We start from the raw sequence: 21,670 nt of genomic DNA, 5'->3' as shown, positions 1-21,670 counted from the left end.
TAGCTGGTCTGGCTCGTCTCCTTCCGCCTGCTTTTTCCCAGGGGGCCCCACGTTGGCGCCAGTGTAACGGTTCTCTGGCCGTCACCCGGGGTTTTCCCCCATAAGCAGCCAGGATTAGCCACCAACACCATGCTTCGATTCGGTAATACACTTTATTTTCTCACACTTCACTCTAGCACAGCAGACCGCACAACGGCGCCTCTGCTCACTCTTCCTCCAACTCCAGCTCTGCTGCACTTTTATACGAGCAGCGTCGGCTGTTGACTGATTGCCAATCAGTCAGAGCAGCTGACTAATTAACAACCAGCCAGCAGCTGAGGCCAAATTGGAGACAGCTGCCACAGTCAACAACTAACTTCATAATATTATTATGGCTCAGACAGAGCTAAAATCCTCTTGGAAATGTGCTTGATTCCAAAGACAAGAAAATATCAGGTGACCAAAGACTGTAGCCAATTTTACCTTACCTCTGAGTTGTGCAAGGAATTAGACATTTGAAATCATCCAATAACCACACCATCAGCACCACTACCTCCATCTGCCTGATGGATCATGGAGGTCTGGATCGTGGTCCATGCCTACTACCAACTATTCATACACTCTGTCATATTCATTGAATGTGTTTTAACTCTAATCTGTCCCTCTGTACACATTACATCTATTATACCTGTCCATCTTGGAGAGAGATCCTCCTCTGTTGCTCTCCTGAAGGTTTCTTCCCTTTTTTTCCCCCGTGAAGGGTTGTTTGGGAGTTTTTCCTGATCTGATGTGAGGTTCTCGGACAGAGATGTCTATATGTACAGATCGTAAAGCACTCTGAGGTAAATTTGTAATTTGTGAGAATGGGCTATACAAATAAACTGAATTGAATTGAACTACAGACTCTGACACACAAGACTGGATCCTTATTCTGACAACACTGTTAATTAGTTGCCCACTTTCCATGAGGAAACCATGAACGATTGGCCTGAGGTGTAAACAAAGTAAAACATAATAATGAACTCAGTAAGTCTGTGCAACAACTGGAATTCAGGTGAAAATAATCCTTTTAGCTTCTGTAGGTTAGGATGAGCATTGTTTAAGTTCTTCCTGAATAATTCAATTAATTTTATTTTATACAGCAAAATATCACAAATTACGAATTTGCTTCAGAGGGCTTTACAATCTGTACACAGACGACATCCTCACATCGGATCAGGAAAATCGAGGCAGGAGGCATCAGACACAGCCAGGTCCAATGGACCCTGTGAGACGTGAAGTCACAAAGACTCTGAGGAGAAAGCAGTTAGTGATGTGCAATGGAGAGATGAAAATGCATCCATAAGTAGAGAGATAGGTGCTCAGTGTATCCTAAAATGTCCCCTAGCAGCCTATCAGCATAGTTAGGCGCTGGACCAGGGCTAACCTGATTCAGCTCTATTATATGCACTATTAAAGAGGACAGTCTTGAGTCTACTCTTAAATAAGGTGACTGTGTTTGCCTCATTGGCTGAAAGTGGAAGTTGTTTCCATAAGAGAGGAGCTTGATAACTGAAGGCTCTGGCTCCCATTCTACCTTTTAAGACCCTAGGAACCACAAGTAGCACCGCATTTAGTGAGCGCAGATTTCTAGTGGGGCAATATGGTACTACAAGCTCTTTAAGATATGATAGTACATCACCAATCAAGGTTTTGGAGGTGAGGAGAATAATTTTAAATGGGATTCTTGATTTTACAGGGAGTTAGTGCAGAGCAGCAGCATTCTGGATTAACTGGAGGGTCTTAAGAGACTTATTAAAGCAGCCTGATAACTAGAATGGGCACTCGGTAGAGCGCATACCTTCGCATATTACAAGATTGGGCATTGAATTATGAACATAAAAATTGACCGTGCTATGGTAAAAAGAAGATTTTGACCTTTTCATGACCTTGACCTTTGACCCGATCAATCCCAAAATTTAATCAAATGATCCCCGGATAATAACCAATCATCCCACCAAATGTCATGCGATTCAAGAAGATTTTGACCTTTTATGACCTTGACCTTTGACCCGATCGATCCCAAAATCTAATCAAATGGTCCCCGGATAATAACCAATCATCCATCCCACCAAATTTCATGCGATTCAAAGAAGATTTTGACCTTTTCATGACCTTGACCTTTGACCCGATCGATCCCAAAATCTAATCAAATGGTCCCCGAATAATAACCAATCATCCCACCAAACTCCATGCGATTCGGTTTAATACTTTTTGACTTATGCGAATAACACGCACACGCATACAAATACACAGCGATCAAAACATTACCTTCCGCATTTTCAATGCGAAGGTAATAAGGAATTGCAGTAATCTAGTCTAGAAGTAACGCACGCGCAAACCAGTTTTATTTCTGCATCTTTTTGAGACACGATGTGCCTGATTTGTGAAATGTTATGTAGATGAAAAAATGCAGTCCTTGAGATTTGCTTCACATGGGGGTTAAAGGACAAGTCCTAATCAAAGATAACGCCGAGATTCTTTACAGTAGTGTTGGATGCCAGGGCAATGCCATCTACAGAAATCATATCACCAGATAATTGATCTCTGAGGTGTTCAGGGGCGGGTATGTTCACCACTTCAGTTTTGTCTGAGTTTAACATCAGGAAGTGGCAGAACATCCATGTTTATATGTCTTTAAGACATGCTTGAATGTTCTAACAAAACCCATCTCCAACATGTGCAATTAAACATATGTGTTAATCATAAAATGAAGTTTAAGCCTTTCAAAATAGTATGTATTCCTAAAAAAACTAAAGTAGAGCGTTGCAAGATGTAAATATGCAATCCTTTTTTTAGGATTTTTTAATGGATTTATTAAAATGTGCTTGGTGGTAATGAGCTAATCTAATCAGCATTGCATGCCACTGGAGGATGGAAAAAAACTAACAACTTTTGAGACGGATCTACAACTCTTTTGTCATGCATTGCAGTTAAAATCAGGATTACATATTTCTCAAGTAGAGACTAATAATTGTGTCAGGAGCAATTACAAAACGTTCACGTTTCAATAACAACAAATCCCATATATATGTTCACCTCGTTTCCAATGGCTCCCATCTCACTATCTCTGGCATCCTTCAATTTCCATAGATACTTGTAGTGCCTCCAGACCTGTCAGCCTCTCATTCCCACAGTGAGAACAAACAGATAACAACTCCTGGAGAATAACTATCTTAATTAGCAAGTATTCCATTTTTCAAAATGAAGCATTTCACAACAGAGGGAACAGTGAGAAAAGGCCAACTCTCAGCGTTCCATTTAAAGCTTTCAGAGGTAGAGCGAGAGCAAGAACATCTAACAGCAGGGTGATCAAAGACATAACACACAAATCAACGTGTACCGTACATGTATGAGCACACGCATACTTTACAAATGTGTGTGCACGCAGCAAAGACTCACAGGCTTGTATTGAATTGAAATCATTTACGCTTGAAAAACAGCTGGACCACTGAGATATCACTGTCTGGATGCATCAATTCAATTCAATTCAGTTTATTTGTATAGCCCAATTTCACAAATTACAAATTTGTCTCGGAGTGCTTTACAATCTGTACACATAGACATCCCTGCCCCAAAACCTCGCATCGGACCAGGAAAAACTCCCAAATAACCCTTCAGGGGGGAAAAAGGGAAGAAGCCTTCAGGAGAGCAACAGAGGAGGATCCCTCTCCAGGATGGACAGGTGCAATAGATGTAATGTGTACAGAAGGACATATTTAGAGTTAAAATACATTCAATGAATATGACAAAGTGTATGAATAGTTCATAGTAGGCATATTTCACGATGGAGACCTCCACGATCCATCAGGCAGATGGCGGTAGAGAGGAGGAGTGGGCGGAGTCTCAACAGTGGGCGGTGTCTCAACAGGGCAGTGGCGTAGCTGGTAGCAGGAGTTCCACGACCCAGACCTCGATGATCCATCAGGCAGATAGGATCTATGCCGTCTCATAGGGTCCGATGACCCTATGAGACGTGAAGTCAAAAGGACTCCGGGGAGAAAGCAGAGTTAGTAATGTGTGATGGAGAGATGAAAATTCATCCCTAAGGAGAGAAAGAAGAGGAGATAGGTGCTCAGTGCATCCTAAAACGTCCCCCAGCAGCTATAAGCCTATAGCAGCATATCAAGGGGCTGGACCAGGTGAACCTGATTCAGCCCTAACTATAAGCTCTGTCAAAGAGGAAAGTCTTAAGTCTACTCTTAAATGAGGTGACTGTGTCTGCCTCCCGGACTGAAGGGGGAAGCTGGTTCCATAAAAGAGGAGCTTGATAACTGAAGGCTCTGGCTCCCATTCTACTTTTTAAGACTCTAGGAACTACAAGTAATCCCACATTTAGTGAGCGCAGCTCTCTAGTGGGGCAATATGGTACTACAAGCACCTTAAGATATGATGGTGCATCACCAATCAAGGCTTTGTACGTTAAGAGAAGAATATTAAAAGTGATTCTTGATTTTACGGGGAGCCAGTGCAGAGCAGCTAGTGCAGAAGTGATGTGATCTCTTTTCTTAGTTTTAGTGAGAATACGAGCTGCAGCATTCTGGATCAACTGGAGGGACCTAAGAGACTTATTAGAGCAGCCTGATAATACGGAGTTGCAGTAATCCAGTCTCAAAGTAACGAACACGTATGGTTTTTATCAATGGTTTTTACATTTTACCACTTTTCTACTAGTGGCATTAACATCCCAAGAAAGGCAGAGAAGAAGAAGTTAGTAAACAATGCAGAGTCCAAAATACTCACAAAGCCTGCTTTGTAAATGCTTATTAGGAAGGAAATATATTGTATTCCACACATTTGTTAAGGATACACACTGCGTTTTGGTGAGTAACGTTGAATGTAAACAGAAACGTTGTTTTACAAGAGAAATTCTCAAGGCACTTTTAAGGTTGTCCAATTAATTGCGAATGAACCCATGGAGTTTTTGCTACCGACAGCAGGTGCAAAATAGGTGTGTCAAGTTGGTGCCGTGGTGGATTTTAATATGCAGCCTTCTAGGTGTAGTTGTTGAGGTTGTTAATTCAGTTGACTTTAGAGTAGAGACTGTGTCTGTCAAAGCCGCTAATTATTAAAACAAAAGTAAGCATAGGAGATTACACAAACTAACAGAATAAGTTAACAATATAATTTAAATGCTGCATCAACAAGTATTAATAATAATATTTAAAACCTGGCTGAGCCATCTTCAATATGTCTGCCTGAATGAATCAGATGAATGCCTGGAAGAACTACTCATTGAATGATAGGTCTGCCTCCCTGAGTGAGTGTAAGGAAGGAATCTTGAAGCGAGCCGCAATCATAGTCCTCACCATCTAATTACACACCACATTTAGTTATTTACACTTAATTTCTCAGCCATCTTCAACCAAAATTATTAACAGCCACCTCAAATTGGTCCTGTACCGCCAGCCACCTTGTTCTCACTATTTCCCAATTCATTCATGATTTATATATATATTTGATTTTATATGAAGTTGTTACCATTTATATCTTTATTATTAAATTTATTGGAAGTTGATCAGTTTTGTTGCCTTTAATATCCATTGTTCTGCTTGTTGGATCGATTTGGGCTTCTGATGTTGATTGCAGTAGTGCACTCAGATTGCTCATCTTGTGACTACTGTTCTTCTGTCAATTGAGTACTTGATTTGACCACCAGTTGCTCTTGCTTTCTTCTGTCTCTTGTTATGGCTTTGACATTTACATATTACTTGAATACTCTTTCGTCTTCCCAGAGTTAGTCACAAAGTTTTTTACTATAACCTTCTGATACTATCTAAGCAAAAGTTTTTCTTAGACTGTCTTTTACACCACTATGTCTCAATATAACAGAGGACTCCTGTACTTCAATTGAACCGAGTCCGTATTGATCATCTTGTTGACAGTGCCATAACAGCTCTCTGAGAATGACACTGGACTCAGATCCATAGGCTGAAGAAGAAGATGAAGAGGAGGTTTGCTCCCTGTATAACCAGACACTCATAAACTGAAGCAAAACGTGAAAAAGAGGAGCAACTGAAGAATCAGCATTAGATCTCTAACCCAGTTTAGTATGACTTCGAAAAAGCTCGAAATATATTGGCGATATGATGGCGAATGGCCTAAGCTCATTCCAGCGCAGAAAAATAAAAAAAAATAAAACAAACTCAAAATAACTAAAGCAAAAAGTGGCCAGAGTGCTGTAGAAAAATACAGAAAGAGTAGATAAATAGCAGCAACACTTTCTTATATATCAGAATGAAAAGAACTTTTTATGAAATTCTTTTATGAACATCTTTTAGTTAATAATTCTGTTAATAATCAAAAGATTAATGTCATATACAAGAATGGCCTGGAGACCTTAATATTTGGAAATCACTTTTATGAATTTGTCCGTGTGGATTATATTTAATTTTTTCTACGTTTTGTGTATATTTGACCTCTTTTCAACTTGACTTGACCGCTGTCTTGCTTAAAGATTTTTTGCCTTTAATTCTGGGCTCTCTATTAGATATTCTGCTCTCTCTGCTGCCAGGCCACTCTGGCACACTCCTTCGTCTATTAGATATTATCAATGTGTCTCTGCCCACAAGCCCACTACCACACTCCCCACTCTAACTACAGATCTCTGACTAACCTCCTCCTCCAAGATCCTTTGGCTAACTAGTGGCAAATCTCTGCCTCCCTTCCTCTTTCACATCATTGAGAATTATCAAAATCAATAAATGCATATTTAGAAGAACACCACATCCGAAATTTCAACACCAAAAATTGAACAAATGCAATCTTTAATGGAAATGACCTCTTAATCTCAGCAGATGGTTGTGCATGACCTCACTCTGGCTCTCTTTTACCCCTGTACATTTGACTGTGACATTATGACCATGGTCATTGAGCATTGGATACGGAGCTGGCATTATTAGCACGGCACTAATTTGGTTTTTGTTTAAATATCATAATCAGATCGATCTCGGTTGTATGTCCACGCCGACGAAACACGCAGTTAAGTAAAGTGTTCCACAGGTTCTGTTATTGGACCAATTTTGTTAGGTATGCTCATATTTGTGCTATACAATCAAATTTTTCCTTAAACTGTCAACTACATTTAAATATTATCAGGAATATAATATTTACCTTAAAACCAGAGCAGATAAACCATATAAATTCAAGCATGTCTTAAAGACATAAAACAAAATGAGATGCAAAAAAAAGATTAAACCGAAACAACCATGACAAAACCAGTAATTTTAATTAGCTCCAGAGACCTTCAGAGATCAATTATGATCAATTATCTGGTGATGTAAACACCTGGGAAAGCAACTGTAAAGAATCTTTACATCTTTAAAAGATTTGATCGACTTCTTTGATGTTAACTCAAAAGCAGCAAATCTCAAGGACTTCATTCTTCAAAAATTCAATATTTATATTTCAATCAGGCCAATGTTGTCTCAAAAGATGAAAAAAATTGGTCGTTACTCGTTACTGGATTACTGATACTCTCTTTAATTAGCATGCTGCTGTAATAATAAATCTTAGGTCCTCAGTTGATCCAGTGCTGCAGCTCGTTGTTCTCACTAAACTAAAGAAAAGATCCTGCACTAGCACCACTGCACTGCACTCTGCGCTCAGTAAAAAATCAAAATTTTTAAATTCTTCTAAAATTCTTCTCTTTAAAAGCCTTGATTGCCATCATATCTCTCCATCATATCTTAAGGATGTCCCCACTGCCAAACTCAGAGCTACGCCTACTAAACACGGACTACTTGTAGTTCCTTGTAAAAAGTAGATAGCTTAGGAGCCAGAGCAGAGCCTTTAGTTCTCCTTTATCCCTTTCCAATTTCAGTCCAATTTCAGTCCGGGAACACAGACACCTAAGAGAAGAGTAGAGAGACCTTCCTCTTCTTTGACACTTTATAGTTAGGCTGGGCTCAGCCCCTGGTGGTCCAGCCCCTTGATATGCTGCTATAGGCTTATATATAGGGGTTGTTTTAGGATTTAGGATGCCCTCTCTCTTTTTCTCCTCTTTTTCTGAAATTTTCATCTCAATCATCTCTCTTAACTCTCTGTACTAACTCTGCTTCCTCCGAAGTCCTTGACTTTCGTCTCCATGGTCTATGAGACGGCATAGATCGCATAGATCCCATGGATCGCCTGGGTCGGAATTCCCTGCTCATGCTACGCCACTGTCCTGTTGAGATGTTGAGACTCCTCCTCCTCCTCCCCATCTGCCTGATGGATTGATGGATCGTGGATCGGAATGGAATATGCCTACTATGAATTATTCATACTCCATATTCATCATGTCTATTTGTATGATAACTCTTATTTCTGTAATCACACTCTACATCTATTGCATGCATCCATCATAGGAGAGGATCCTCCTCTGTTGCTCTCCTCTTCTTTCTTTTTTTTTTTCCCTTTTTCTTAGGGGTTATTTGGGAGTTTTCCTGGAGGTTTTGGGGCAGGGATGAGGGGATGTGATGAGATTGTAAGAAAAGCAGAGACAAATTTGTAATTTGTGAAATTGGGCTATACAAATAAACTGAATTGAATTGAATTGAATTGAATGTTTTTTTTCTGTTGAGTCAGTCATCTGTGAATCAAATTGATAGTGTCATTAGCAGAGAGGCTAGAGCCATCATTACTGCAGACTACAGCACCAAAAAGGAACATTTAGCATTAAGACTCTGGAAATCTGTCGTTTTTTTTTTGTATTGTATATTTTATGTATTTATTAATGTATTACGGCTCCCCAAATGGGGGACTTTTTGGACATTGTGGTCAAACTCTCTAAAATATTATAATAAACATGTGCAAATATATTGATGTTGCACATCAAACATGTGCAAATATATTGATGTTAGACATCAAATTAAAGAACACAACTTGGGCTATAAGAATCAGTAAGCCATTTCAACACAACTCAAACACCAACTAAAATAATCACTAAAATATCATAATCAGAATGTTGTCGGTGTCGGCCCACTCAGAACGTTTCCGGAACTAGCGACACGTAGCTCCGTGCTATCGGATTTCACGTTTCACAAATCTTTAGACGCCTTTCTTTTTCCTATTGACTCACAGTGCTGTCAATCTTGTCTTTCTGGTACCAATCGATTCTATTGGCTCTAGCAATTCCAAATACATGTCGTTTATTTAAACCCGCTCTTCCCCGGCTGAGATATCTCTCTGCGTAAAACTCAACTGCGAGGGAGAGGACAATTATCATTACGCACAGCATTTTACTGTTGTAAAACCAAAGACTGCTGTATTTGGATGTATTCAACACCATAAGCAATATACAAGTGAAATATATGGTTTGGTACATGAGAAAATTAAAATGGCACAGATGGTGCTCAAATGTGCCCAAATGCACATTTTAGAGACCTCGCCTAGATTATCTTTCCTAAAAACTCCAAGTATTTTTCTGCTTCACTTTTTCGAAGTCAAACTATGCAGAGAGACTGTTCACATATTGTGCTATTATCTGGGTTAATTTAAACCTTTGTTGTGCGTCCTTCCCAAAGTTAATCATCCTGAAAATGCTTTTTTCCCCCTTAGCAAACCTGAAACTTCTATTTTTTCTGTGTTTTATCTGTATTTACTCTTAACTTGTAACATATATACTAATAGTTACACATTTGAACAAAAGCTCACATGAACACCAACATGATTCAAATTGTCTTTGTGGTTGCAGATACACCTTTTTAGTTTGTTATTTCGAGCAGAAACCTAAAAAATTGGGCGGTTTTCAAAAGGTTAACAAACTTTATGTCCAGTCATTTACTGTCTCATTTTAATAAACCACAGCACTGAGTTTTATTAGCGATAACAACTAAAAGCGGCTGAAACAAGGTGGTGTTCAAATGCTAATATACACTATCAAGGGTGCGACAGTATGAACAAAAGCAGCACAAACATCACCTTGTTGATTTGAATTTCAGAAAAATTGCTCGCTAATGTTGATGTGAGCTTAAGGTGGTTTATACGAGATATTTCTGTTCTAAATCATCCGTAAGCTAGATAACACCTGTGTGCTAGTTTTACACACACACAAACACACACATTTTTATTAGTATTAAAACATGTCTTATGGTATTTACATATCAATCTATTGCTCAAGGCAATATATATATATATATATATATATTGTTGTGGCTGGATTTCTTCCTTTTTGGTCCATTCTGACTGATCTCTTAACCTGATGCATATAAACTTGTATCTCTCTCCTATCTGACTGCTGGTGAGACGCCACAGGATACTCACCCTCTGGACCTCAGTAATCAAACACCCACAGGACACAGAGAGTTTGGATCAGAGTTCAATTCACGTAGATTTATTTGTAACCAACAGTTTCGCAAATAAACCTGGTCTGGGTGCGGTATTAAAGACAACAACCTCCCCCCACATCTGTCTTTCCCAAGCCCCGAACAAACATATTGACATATTATGTATACATCAGCCTCAATGCAGGTGCCGCCTCCGTCCACTCCCTCATTATATATTAGTTCTCGTCACTCAGTGTGACCTCTGACCCAGTCCAAGCCGGTTACTTTAAGGAATGTGGAGGTTTCTTGCTGACGTCTCCCCCCTCGTTACTTCTCTTATCGTTATTGTGTCTGAGCCTCCTGGTACTCGCTCTGCAGTCTCTTCTCTACCGGTTAAGACTGGAGCAGCACAAGGCCGCTGGGTCTATCTATGTCTGGCGTTGTTGACCCTTGTCTGAGGGAGAGAGCTGTGTGTGCCCTCTTAATCATCTTTGTAGATGTAATTTAAGCCAAATATAACACAATGTAAAAGTTTAATACACCCTATGTATATATGTTGTGGAAGCACCCAATTTGAAACATTTTACCCACCACAATATATATATATATATATATGGGTTCTCCGGCTTCCTCCCACAGTCCAAAGACATGCAGCTTAGGTTAATTGATCTCTAAATTGCCCATAGCATGAATGGTTGTCTATGTGCCCTGGATGGACTGGCGACCTGTCCAGGGTGTACCCTGCCTTCGCCCTATGGCAGCTGGGATCGGCTCCAGCGCCCCTAATGAGGGTAAGCGGTATGGATAATGGAATGGAATGGAATATATATATACACACACACACACAAATGAACATTGAGACTGAGCGTCAGTAAGTTATTCTGCATCTTCACTGTGACAAGCATTCAAGTCAAGTCTGCTTTTGTGTCTCAACAGGGACACACATCACGACCAGACGCTTGTGTGTGTTAGTGGGTGTTTGTGGGAGACCCTTGCTTTGAAAAAAAGAACTTCCTGTTGACCAGTCAGCATTCAGAGACCGTAAGTAAACATTTAACCTTTCATTTTCTGAGATGTTTTTTTTATGAAATCATGTATATAGTAGGAACCTGATCATTTTAGACAGACCATGAATCATCAAAGAGAGCTCTTTTTTTTCTTCTGTTGGGTCTAACAAAAGGATATGAAACCTTATCCAAGGAGTGTATGCTAAATCCTTTATGAATGTGATGCATAGGCACAACTTAACAACCTCTATTCTTTATCGCTTGCTGATAATTCTGCATTAATGAGTAGACCATTTAAGCCATGCTTAATTATTCCCCCCAACCTTCACACTCTTTCTGTCATCATCCAGAAATACAAGTTATATCCTGTTAGAGGTTATGAACTCTATCTTGGTGGGAAGTGTTTCTCATCTCTTAACCTGATGCTGTATGAACTTGTATCTATATCTACTCCCAGACTGCTGGTGAGACGCTATAGGATACTCCCACAGGGGACTCAGTAATCCAACACAAATTGAACTCTGATCCAAACTCTCTGTGACCTGTGGGGTCACAGAGAGTTTGAATTTACGCAGATTTATTTGTAATCAACAGTTTCACAAATAAACCTGGGTTGGGTCCGGTATTAAAGACACATCTGTCTTTCCCAACCCGCCGAACAAACACATTGACATAGTATTTATAACATCACACTCAATGCATATGCAACCTCTGTCCACTCTCTCATAACATATTTCTCATCACTCAGTTCACCCCCTACACCAGTTCAAGCCGGTAACTTTAAGCAATGTGGCTGATTTTGCTGACGTCTCCCCCCTGGTCACTCTCTTATCGTTATTGTCTGAGCATCCTGGTCCTTGGTCTACACAGTCTTCTTTCTACCGGTTAATACTGGAAAAGCACAAGGTTGCTGTGTCTCTCTACGACTGCCGTTCTTGTAACTCGTGTTAGGGAGTTGGATGTGTGTGAGCCCCTTTGCAGTTGTAATTTAAGCCTAGTATAAAACTATGCACACATATTACACACTTTCCTCTATATGTTGTGGCAGCACACAATACAATAAATGTTATCATCCACAGAAGCCTATGTTGTTATGATATTGCATTGAAGGCGTGATCATACCACATGGCAGCGGTTTGTATATGTGTGTGTGTGTGTCCTCTGCTGCTTTTGCTCACATCTGCAATTCTACATTGATTCCATGCCAGTGAGCAGAAGCTGATGCAGAGTGATGGGTTTTCCGTTATAGCCAGGTACATCAGCCAATAGCCACCGCCATTACAGGATGTGTGTGAGGCAGTGTAATGCAGCAGAGTAAATCACTGCAGTCAATTCTGTAATCAAATTGGCTGCAGTCATAAGCAACTGTGTGCAGATGCAATGTACAAGCTATCAATATGCAATTAGAATTATCGCAGGTTCTTCACTTTTCCAACCATTGTTTCTTCTTTGTATTTATGTAGCACTGTGTACTAAACACTGTTTGTTTTTTTACAAATGTTTTTATTGTTTTTTTCCCCTCACATTACACAAACACAACGCTGTTATGCTTTGTGTTTGCACATCAAACCAATATGTGGCTGCTCGAAGTTGGGCAGCCCAATAGTATCCCTGGAGGTACGGGAGTTTTAACCCACCTCTGGCATATGATAAGCATAACAGGGTCATGCACAGTCTAGAGCGTCTATTGTTCCAAATGAAATTACAAAAAAGCTGTTTCATTTTCTTAAAGAAATTAGAAGGTGGAGCAAGTGGGATGGTTTGAAAATCGTACAGGAATCTAGGAAGTATATTCATCTTTAAAATTGTAAAATGCCCAATCATGGAAATTGGCAAAGATTTCCATCTGTTAATAGATTCAACTACTGACGCAGTCACAGGGTTATAGTTAGTAGGTATCATATATTCTATTGTAGGTGGGATTTTAACAGCAAGGTATGTAAAGCTGTCCACAATGTTCCTAAATGGTGTATTTAGTGGTGGAGTTAATCTTTCAGATTCCTTCAAAAATAGAATTGTAGATTTGGATTCATTAACCTTATATCCTGAGAAACTACCATATGTTCCAATTAAACTTAATAAGGAAGGTATAGATTGTTTCAAGTCTGTCAGAAAGAGCACTATATCAACAAATAATTCTATTTTATTCTTAGTATCATTAATTGTGATACCAGTTATCTCACTATTGTAATTGTTGTCCCTTTCTCCGACTCAATTTCTAATGCCCTTTCTCCTTGATCGGGTATGTCTGTTTCATTACGCTATATAATGCTTTATTTGTAGATAATTTATTTTACTGTGCTCTAAGGATGGACAGTCTCTGTCTAGTCTCATTTGTATCATTAAGGTTGATTTGTCTCAAGTTTTTTTATATATTTTTCTAGCTCCATCAATTTTAGGTGCTGTTTGTTAGACATGCCGCTTGTATAGCTGATCATTTGGCCTCGTATGTAGGCCTTGAATGCCTCCCACCTTGTAGACGCTGATGTTTGATTAGTATTGAATTTGAAAAACGTATTAGCGTGTAGCCATCGTGGGCTCAAACGCCATATAGTGGGACCCTTAATGGCAGCTTTTACAGTGCAATTGACAAGAAGTAAATCATGATCTGAAATGACGATACTTTTATACAATGAGTCATTCACATTAGGTATCATAGACTTAGAAATTAGGAAATAATCAATGCGGGAGTAGGAATTATGTGTAGCAGAGTGACATGAGTATTCCCATCTGGAAGGGTTTGTCACCACTCAAAAAGCAGGACCCAAACGCATGACTCTAAATCACAGCTATGCTGGAAAAAGACTTTGAACAAAGTACAAAACATAATCACAACTATGTTGGAAAAGCAAACCACGACAACAAAAACTACACTATAAAGAACGATCATGACAAGACGATCTGACACAGGCTTAAATACATGAGGAAATGGGGAACAGGTGGACACAATCAGGGGTGGAGCAGACAATCACACTAATGAGGAAAACACCAGTGCAGGAAATAAAGTTTCTGAAATGAGAGAGGACAGTTACTACAAAATAAAAGCAGACATGGAAAACAGGACTTAAACCTAAAACTTAACAATCGACGAGACATGACCCCTCCCTCTAGGGACGTCTCCAGATGGCCCAGGGTTCTGTGAGCATTGTGCATAGTAGTCTGTAATCAGGCCCTTGTCCACAATGAACCTAGCCGGGATCCAGGATCTCTCCTCAGGACCGTACCCCTCCCAGTCAACCAGGAACTGTTGTCCCCGACCCCGACTCCTGACATCCAACAGTTTTTTCACCGTGTAGACGGGACCCCCGTCCAACATCCAAGGAGGAGGCGGTGGTTTAGCCGCTGGAACTAGGGGACTCTCCTTGACGGGCTTGATCTTTGAAACGTGAAACGTGGGGTGGACCCGGAGGGACCTGGGGAGGCGGAGACGGACAGACACAGGATTAACCACTTTGGAGATGGTATAGGGGCCCACAAACCTGGGAGCCAGCTTCTTGGAGGTCACATGAAGGGGTAAATTCTTGGTGGATAAGCAGACGTTTTGCCCCGTCCTGTACTCCGGGGCCGGATCCCGCCGTCGATCGGCCATCCTCTTCATCCTGGACGCGTTGCGAATGAGGGCCTTCCGAGCTGCCGCCCAAACCCGGTGACATCGGCGGATCAGTGCATGAGCCGACGGTACATGTACCTCCTTCTCCCCCTCTGGAAACAGGAGAGCTGATAACCATAGGCACCCTGGAACGGAGTGAGTCCAGTTGCCGAGGTAGGGAGGGAATTGTGGGCAAACTCTACCCACATCAGACGGTGACTCCAGGAGGCCGGGTTCTGGGACACCAAACAGCGTAGGCAGGTCTCCAACTCCTGGTTGTGTCTCTCCGTCGGATTGGGGTTGGTACCCAGAAGAAAGGTTCACCGTGGCTCCAATGAGAGTGCAGAATTCCTTCCAGAAACGGGAAACGAACTGTGGGCCCCGATCAGACACTATATCCCTGGGAAATCCATGCACTCGAAAAACATGTTTCATCATAACTTCTGCCGTTTCTTTAGCCGAGGGTAATTTAGGTAAAGCTACGAAATGTACCATCTTGGAAAAACGGTCAACTACCGTCAACACGGCAGTGTTCCCTTGGGACACCGGGAGTCCCGTAACAAAATCCTGGGAAATATCCGACCACGGTCTGCTGGGGATGGAAAAGGGATGCAGGAGTCCCTTCGGAGACGAGGATGAAGTCTTGTTCCTTGCACAGGTGGGACAGGCAGCAACAACATATTCTCCCACCTCCTTCTCCATGGCCGGCCACCAAAACCTCTGCTTGATCACAAACATAGTCCGCTTCACCCCAGGATGACAGGTAAGCAAGGAAGTGTGAGCCCAGTGAATGACCTGTGACCTCACCGTCTCCGGCACGAACAGCCAGTCCGGAGGGCAGCCACTAGGTGCTGGAACCTCACGATTAGCCTGCTTGACCACAGTTTCTATCTGCCAAGTCACCGCTCCAACCACACGGTTAAGTGGAAGGATGGGTTCCGGCTCCTTGGCATTAGATGTGTGAGGGAATATCCTAGACAGTGCATCAGGCTTGATATTTTTGGAACCAGGTCGGTAAGATAACGTAAAGTTGAAACGATTAAAAAAAAATAGAGTCCATCGAGCATTCAGTCTTTTAGCCTTTCTGATGTATTCTAAGTTTTTATGATCAGTCCAGACTATAAAAGGGTGCTCGGCTCCCTCCAACCAATGTCTCCATTCCTCTAAGGCAGCTTTAACTAACAGTTCGCGGTTTCCTACATCATAGTTCCGCTCAGCTGAGGAAAACTTGCATGACAGGTAAGCACAGGGGTGGAGTTTGTTGTCGCTGACCGAGCGTTGGGATAAGACAGCCCCCAACCCCTCGTTGGAGGCGTCCACCTCCACCACAAACTGCCGATGAGGATCAGGCACGATAAAGATCGGAGCGGATGTGAACTTCCTCTTGAGGTTCTGAAAAGCGTCCTCCGCCTGGGAATTCCACTCAAAATGTACATGATTAGAAGTCAGGCCATGCAAGGGGGCAGCAATAGAGCTGAAGTTCCTGATAAAACGTCTATAAAAATTGGCAAAACCCAAGAACTGCTGAACCTGCTTCTTGCAGCTCGGTGTCGGCCAATTAGCCACCGCACTGACCTTAGAAGGGTCCATCTTGATGCTGTCCTCCTCAATGATGAAGCCCAGGAATGACACCTTGTTGACATGAAAGACACTTCTCAGCCTTTACGTACAGCTGGTTGTCCAATAGCCGTTGTAGAACCTGTTCCACGTGCTTGATGTGGGTTTTCTCATCAGGAGAGAAAATCAAAATATCATCCAGATAAACAAATACAAATACATTCCAGAAATCCCTTAACACATCGTTTATGAGGGCCTGGAACACAGCTGGTGCGTTAGTGAGGCCAAACGGCATTACCCGGTACTCGTAGTGTCCCGTGGGGGTATTAAACCCCGTTTTCCATTCATCCCCCTCCCGAATTCTGACCAGATAAGCATTACGTAAATCCAGTTTCGTGTAAATCTTAGCATCTTGTAACTACTCAAATGCTTCTGTCATGAGTGGGAGGGGGTACCTGTTCTTAACAGTGATGTTATTCAGTGGGCTATAGTCAATACATGGTCGGAGTGACCCATCCTTTTTCTTGACAAAGAAGAATCCGGCCCCTGCCGGAGACGAGGATGGTCGTATTAGCCCTGCTTTTAATGAAGAAGAGATAGTCATTCATGGCCTCTCTTTCCGGCCCAGAGATGGAGTAGAGTCGCCCCTTGGGAATGGCCGCTCCCTGCAACAACTCTATGGTGCAATCATAGGGTCTGTGTGGAGGTAAAGACGTGGCTCGAACCTTGTTAAAAACCTCTTTTAACCCATGATAACAGGCAGGTACTTTAGAGAGATCAGGGAACTGTTCTTGCGCCTCCTTGTAATCAGTGGTGTCACTGCCCATGGCAGGACCAGTCTTAGGAATCTTTGCAAAACATCTGCCTCCACAACTCTCCCCCCACCTCAATATATTACCAGACTCCCAGTCAATGTGAGGGTTATGGAGGGTGAGCCAAGGGTAGCCAAGGATGAGTGGATTCTGAGCCGAGTCAAACAAATAAAAAGTAATCCTCTCATGATGTCCTTCAGACATCAAGTTGACAGGTTCAGTAACATGGGTTATCTTGAATAAATGGTCTCCGTCAAGAGCTCTAGCAGTTAGGGGTTGCGTCAACGGTGTGCACTGAAGTCCCCACTTCTTAGCTAACCCCCAGTCCATCAGACTCTCATCTGCCCCTGAGTCAATTAATGCACCTATAACCTTAGTTAGTCCATGCATGTCTATGGTCACTTGAGACAAAGGGCGAGAAGGGTACTCAAACGACTGAATTTGACTCATCAGCGCCCTTCTCTTCACTGATGAGCCTGTTCTTTTACTGAACAGGTAGCGTGCAGATGTCCTAGTCCCCCGCAGTAAAAGCACCTCCCTTCCTGTAGACATCGCTGCCGCTCCTCGGGACTCAGCTTGGCCCGCCCCAGCTGCATGGGTTCCTCTCTGCTGCTAGAGGGCGCTGTTCCTTCCTTGGTGTCTGAAGCCGCAGAGAAAGGTAGTCTCCGGGGGTGCTGGGGAAGAGTGCGCCCCCAGTGTTGAGATGAGCGTGGTGCAGTCAATTCTCTGTCTCGGTCCCGGATACGGTTGTCAATCCTTGTGGCCATGGTTATAACAGAATCAAGGTCAGCAAGAATGTCCAGAGGAGCCAGTTGGTCCTTAATAGGACCAGAAAGTCCATGTAAAAAGGCATCCAACAAAGCTGATTCATTCCACCCACTGTCAGCAGCCAGAGTGCGGAATTCAATGGCATAGTCTAAAACACGCCTCTGCTGCTGTTTTAACTCCATCAGGGCTCGAGCAGCTTCTCGCCCCGGAGTCGTGTGGTGAATCATCTTTCGTAAAGTGTCACTGAATAAACTAATAGAATCACACACATTAGAGTCTCTGTCCCACTCAGCCGTGGCCCATGCCGCCGCTCGGCCCGTCAAGTGGGAGATCATGAATGCCACCTTGGATCGTTCGGTGGGAAATGAGGCAGGTTGGTGGCTGTAGTGCAGGCCGCATTGAACCAAGATTGGTCTACAATCTCCGGAGTCGCCCGAAAATCTTTCTAGGTCAGCCAGGCGGGTCGGAGCCAGGAGGTGAGGGTCTGCCTGGCCCGGTCTGGGGATCACGGGCACCGGTGAGGTCTGTGGGGCAGCTCTCAGCTGGGTCAGCATCTGGTGCATCTGCTCAGAAAGGAGGCCAACTTGCTGAGAGACCGAGGCCTGGAATTCTCCCTGTTGATTGTGTAGGTGGCTGATTCCCTGATTAATCGCGGACAGCTGCTCCTCGTGTTGATGCAGGTGGGTGCCTTGACTCTTCAAGGCATCTCTGAATGCCTCAGAATCGGCTGGGTCCATAATGTGGTCAGATCGTACTGTCACGACTCAAAAAGCAGGACCCAAACGCTCGACTCCAAAGTTCAGGGGTATCAAAAAAGGGTTTATAAGAAAAACAGAAAATCACAGCAATGCTGGAAAAAGACTTTGAACAAAGTACAAAACAAAATCACAACTATGTTGGAAAAGCAAACCAGGACAAAAAAACTACACTATAAAGAACGATCATGACGAGACAAGAGACAAGACGATCTGACACAAGACACAGGTAGACACAGGCTTAAATACATGAGGAAATGGGGAACAGGTGGACACAATCAGGGGTGGAGCAGACAATCACACTAACGAGGAAAACACCAGTGCAGGAAATAAAGTTTCTGAAATGAGAGAGGACAGTTACTACAAAATAAAAGCAGACATGGAAAACAGGACTTAAACCTAAAACTTAACACAATCGACGAGACATGACAGGGTTCTTATGTCTCCAGATATCACAAAGATTTAACTTGCAGTTAAAGTGTTGTATTAGCTTCCTACTTTGTGTATGTGAGGTGTCCACACCTGATAATGTATCCAGTGTTGGATTAAGAGTACAGTTAAAGTCTCATGCCATACAAATGTGGCCATGCTATGTTGATAAAGTTAAGAACAGGTTATTATAAAACTGTATCATCGTTGTTAGGACCATATAGACATACTAAAATAAAATCTTTGTTTAGTAAAGAGCCCTGTACAATAACAAATCTGCCTTCTGTGTCTTGTATAGTATTGTTAACTCGCAATGAAACAGATGAGTGAATAAGTATTGCTGGATAAGAAAAGTGCCATTTCTGCTGGAGCCATTTTTTTTATTCATCCGTATTTAAGAATAAAAGTTACTCTCTGTCATCAACTCCCCACAAATGTGTTTTGATATCCGACGGGGCATTTATTTGAGTTCTTGTGAGAATTTTGCCCCGACATGCTCCGCGGCGCTCACGAGCCCCGCCCCCCCCCCTCCCACCGCAGTGCCCCTCCCTCCTCCTCTTCCACTTCCTCCTCCGTGCAGTGCTCTTCGCGCCACCAAACGGGTGCACCTCCTTCTCCTCTGACCCGCAGCATCAGACAAACAGGTCATGACGGTGTTTGTCCCCTGACGTTGTTTTGTAATAAATCAACCACAACATTAGCGCTGCTGAAAACATGACGTCACAACTGGTCCGACGTTTCCTAAAAAAAATAAACAAACAAAAACTCACGAAATCCGTGACATCAAAGCCTTGCAGCTGTTTACTGACGTCATGTTTAATGAAGAGAGAGAGAGATACGACAGGCATTTTCTTTGTGTTGTATGAATGCCGTTTAGACAATTTCAAAAGTATGTTGAAAGTATGTTTATAAATGTCACGAGAATTCACAGCTAGAAAATAGCAGCTAGACTATGCTAACAATGCTAGCTCTTGGTGTCATGCTATCCTTGTGCCTCATTGTTCTATGTGTTATCTCTTTGTTTGGTCTGTTCCGGTCTTACAACGATCAATCTTGTAGAAAACGGACAACACGGCTCAGCTAAAATAGTTTTAATTGACAGTAAAGTAACAACACAAGTGATCCAAACTATAGTTTCTGTGGTGGAATAAATGTTCCGATGCCTTGTGAGAAATCAAAAGTATTTTAAGCACGGTGGTCTTATCACACTTTATTATATAGTAACAAGTTCACAAATGATCAGAATGTGAGCCAGGTACAAACAAGTGGACAAGTGATTTAACTTAGACAAATAAGTCATCAGACAAATAAGTAATCACATCAAACAAGTCATGGAAACACCCAGCTGAGTGGAGCAAAGTCTGAACCCTCCGAATGAGAAGTCTCCGACTTAATGCTGCCTTCTTCGACTCGTCTCTTCTTATACACATCGCCGAGACGTGCACATTCCAGAGGAATCTGTTCCCCCTCGATAAGTAATAGGAGACCCCTGAGGCTTGTTTATTCTGCCTAGTTCAAGCTCGGAAAAGTCATTACCTCAAGACCTCTTGGTTGTGACCTTTTCCCATGACCCCTATGAATGATTTAGCTTTCTCCCTCATAGACCTTTGGGAGAGATAATTGTTAACACATTTTCTACTCCAACAGTTTCCAGTCTTCATCACTTTCAATAACACATTTTCGCTGCTTCTGAATTTCCTCTTGGCTGTTGATGTCTATCAATATCGCTCACTTTGAAAATGAGGTCAGGGCAAGACGGATCCATATCAGACTGGCGAGGAGGGCGATAGTGGCTGGCATGACGACTCATTAGCCAATCAGAACGCTTGTACTGTTGTTGCCATATAATAATTAATCTTTATTCATAAAGAAAATGTAAGCTAGCTTTCTAATCCTGCCCAGAGGAAACGCAGGTCGAGGACAGCTTCATCAGTGTATTGCTGCTTATGCTTCAACTCTGTCAGAATTTCTGTTGGGCAATGGGTGCCTATTTTTGGGGTTTGAGCACCTGCCCCCCAAAATGTCTGTGCACGTGCCTGTTCCTTAGAGCCCTAACATTCCATGAAATAATATTTATTTTAGTTTCACCACTCATGATGAAGTCAGCAAACTAAGCTTACCTGCAACCAACGTTTTAACCATGCCATGTGATAAGCTGAATTGTGTGCCTTCAAAATAAACAAACAAACTAAACAAATAATAACAAGGGCGTCATCCGACTGAGGCCACAACAATAGGCCAAGCCTACAGCCTGTGCGGATGAATCCGCACATCTCCCCGACCCCCCGTCGTTCGGATCTCGATTAGACTGGACACTGCTCCAGTCTAATCAATATAGCAACCAGCTCAATGAAAATATAGTTTTAAAAAACGTTGATAAGAAAAAAACAAGTCCGGTGTGCTCCGACAAAATGCAGGTCAAAACGGATGTAACAATGTTTTTTTGTGACCTTAATCTTAGCAGTTAACCATAGCTAAATGGACATTA

This window comes from Pseudoliparis swirei, chromosome 19 (assembly GCF_029220125.1).
Source record: "Pseudoliparis swirei isolate HS2019 ecotype Mariana Trench chromosome 19, NWPU_hadal_v1, whole genome shotgun sequence".
NCBI lineage: Eukaryota > Metazoa > Chordata > Actinopteri > Perciformes > Liparidae > Pseudoliparis > Pseudoliparis swirei.
Note: the sequence above shows the minus strand (reverse complement) of the source record.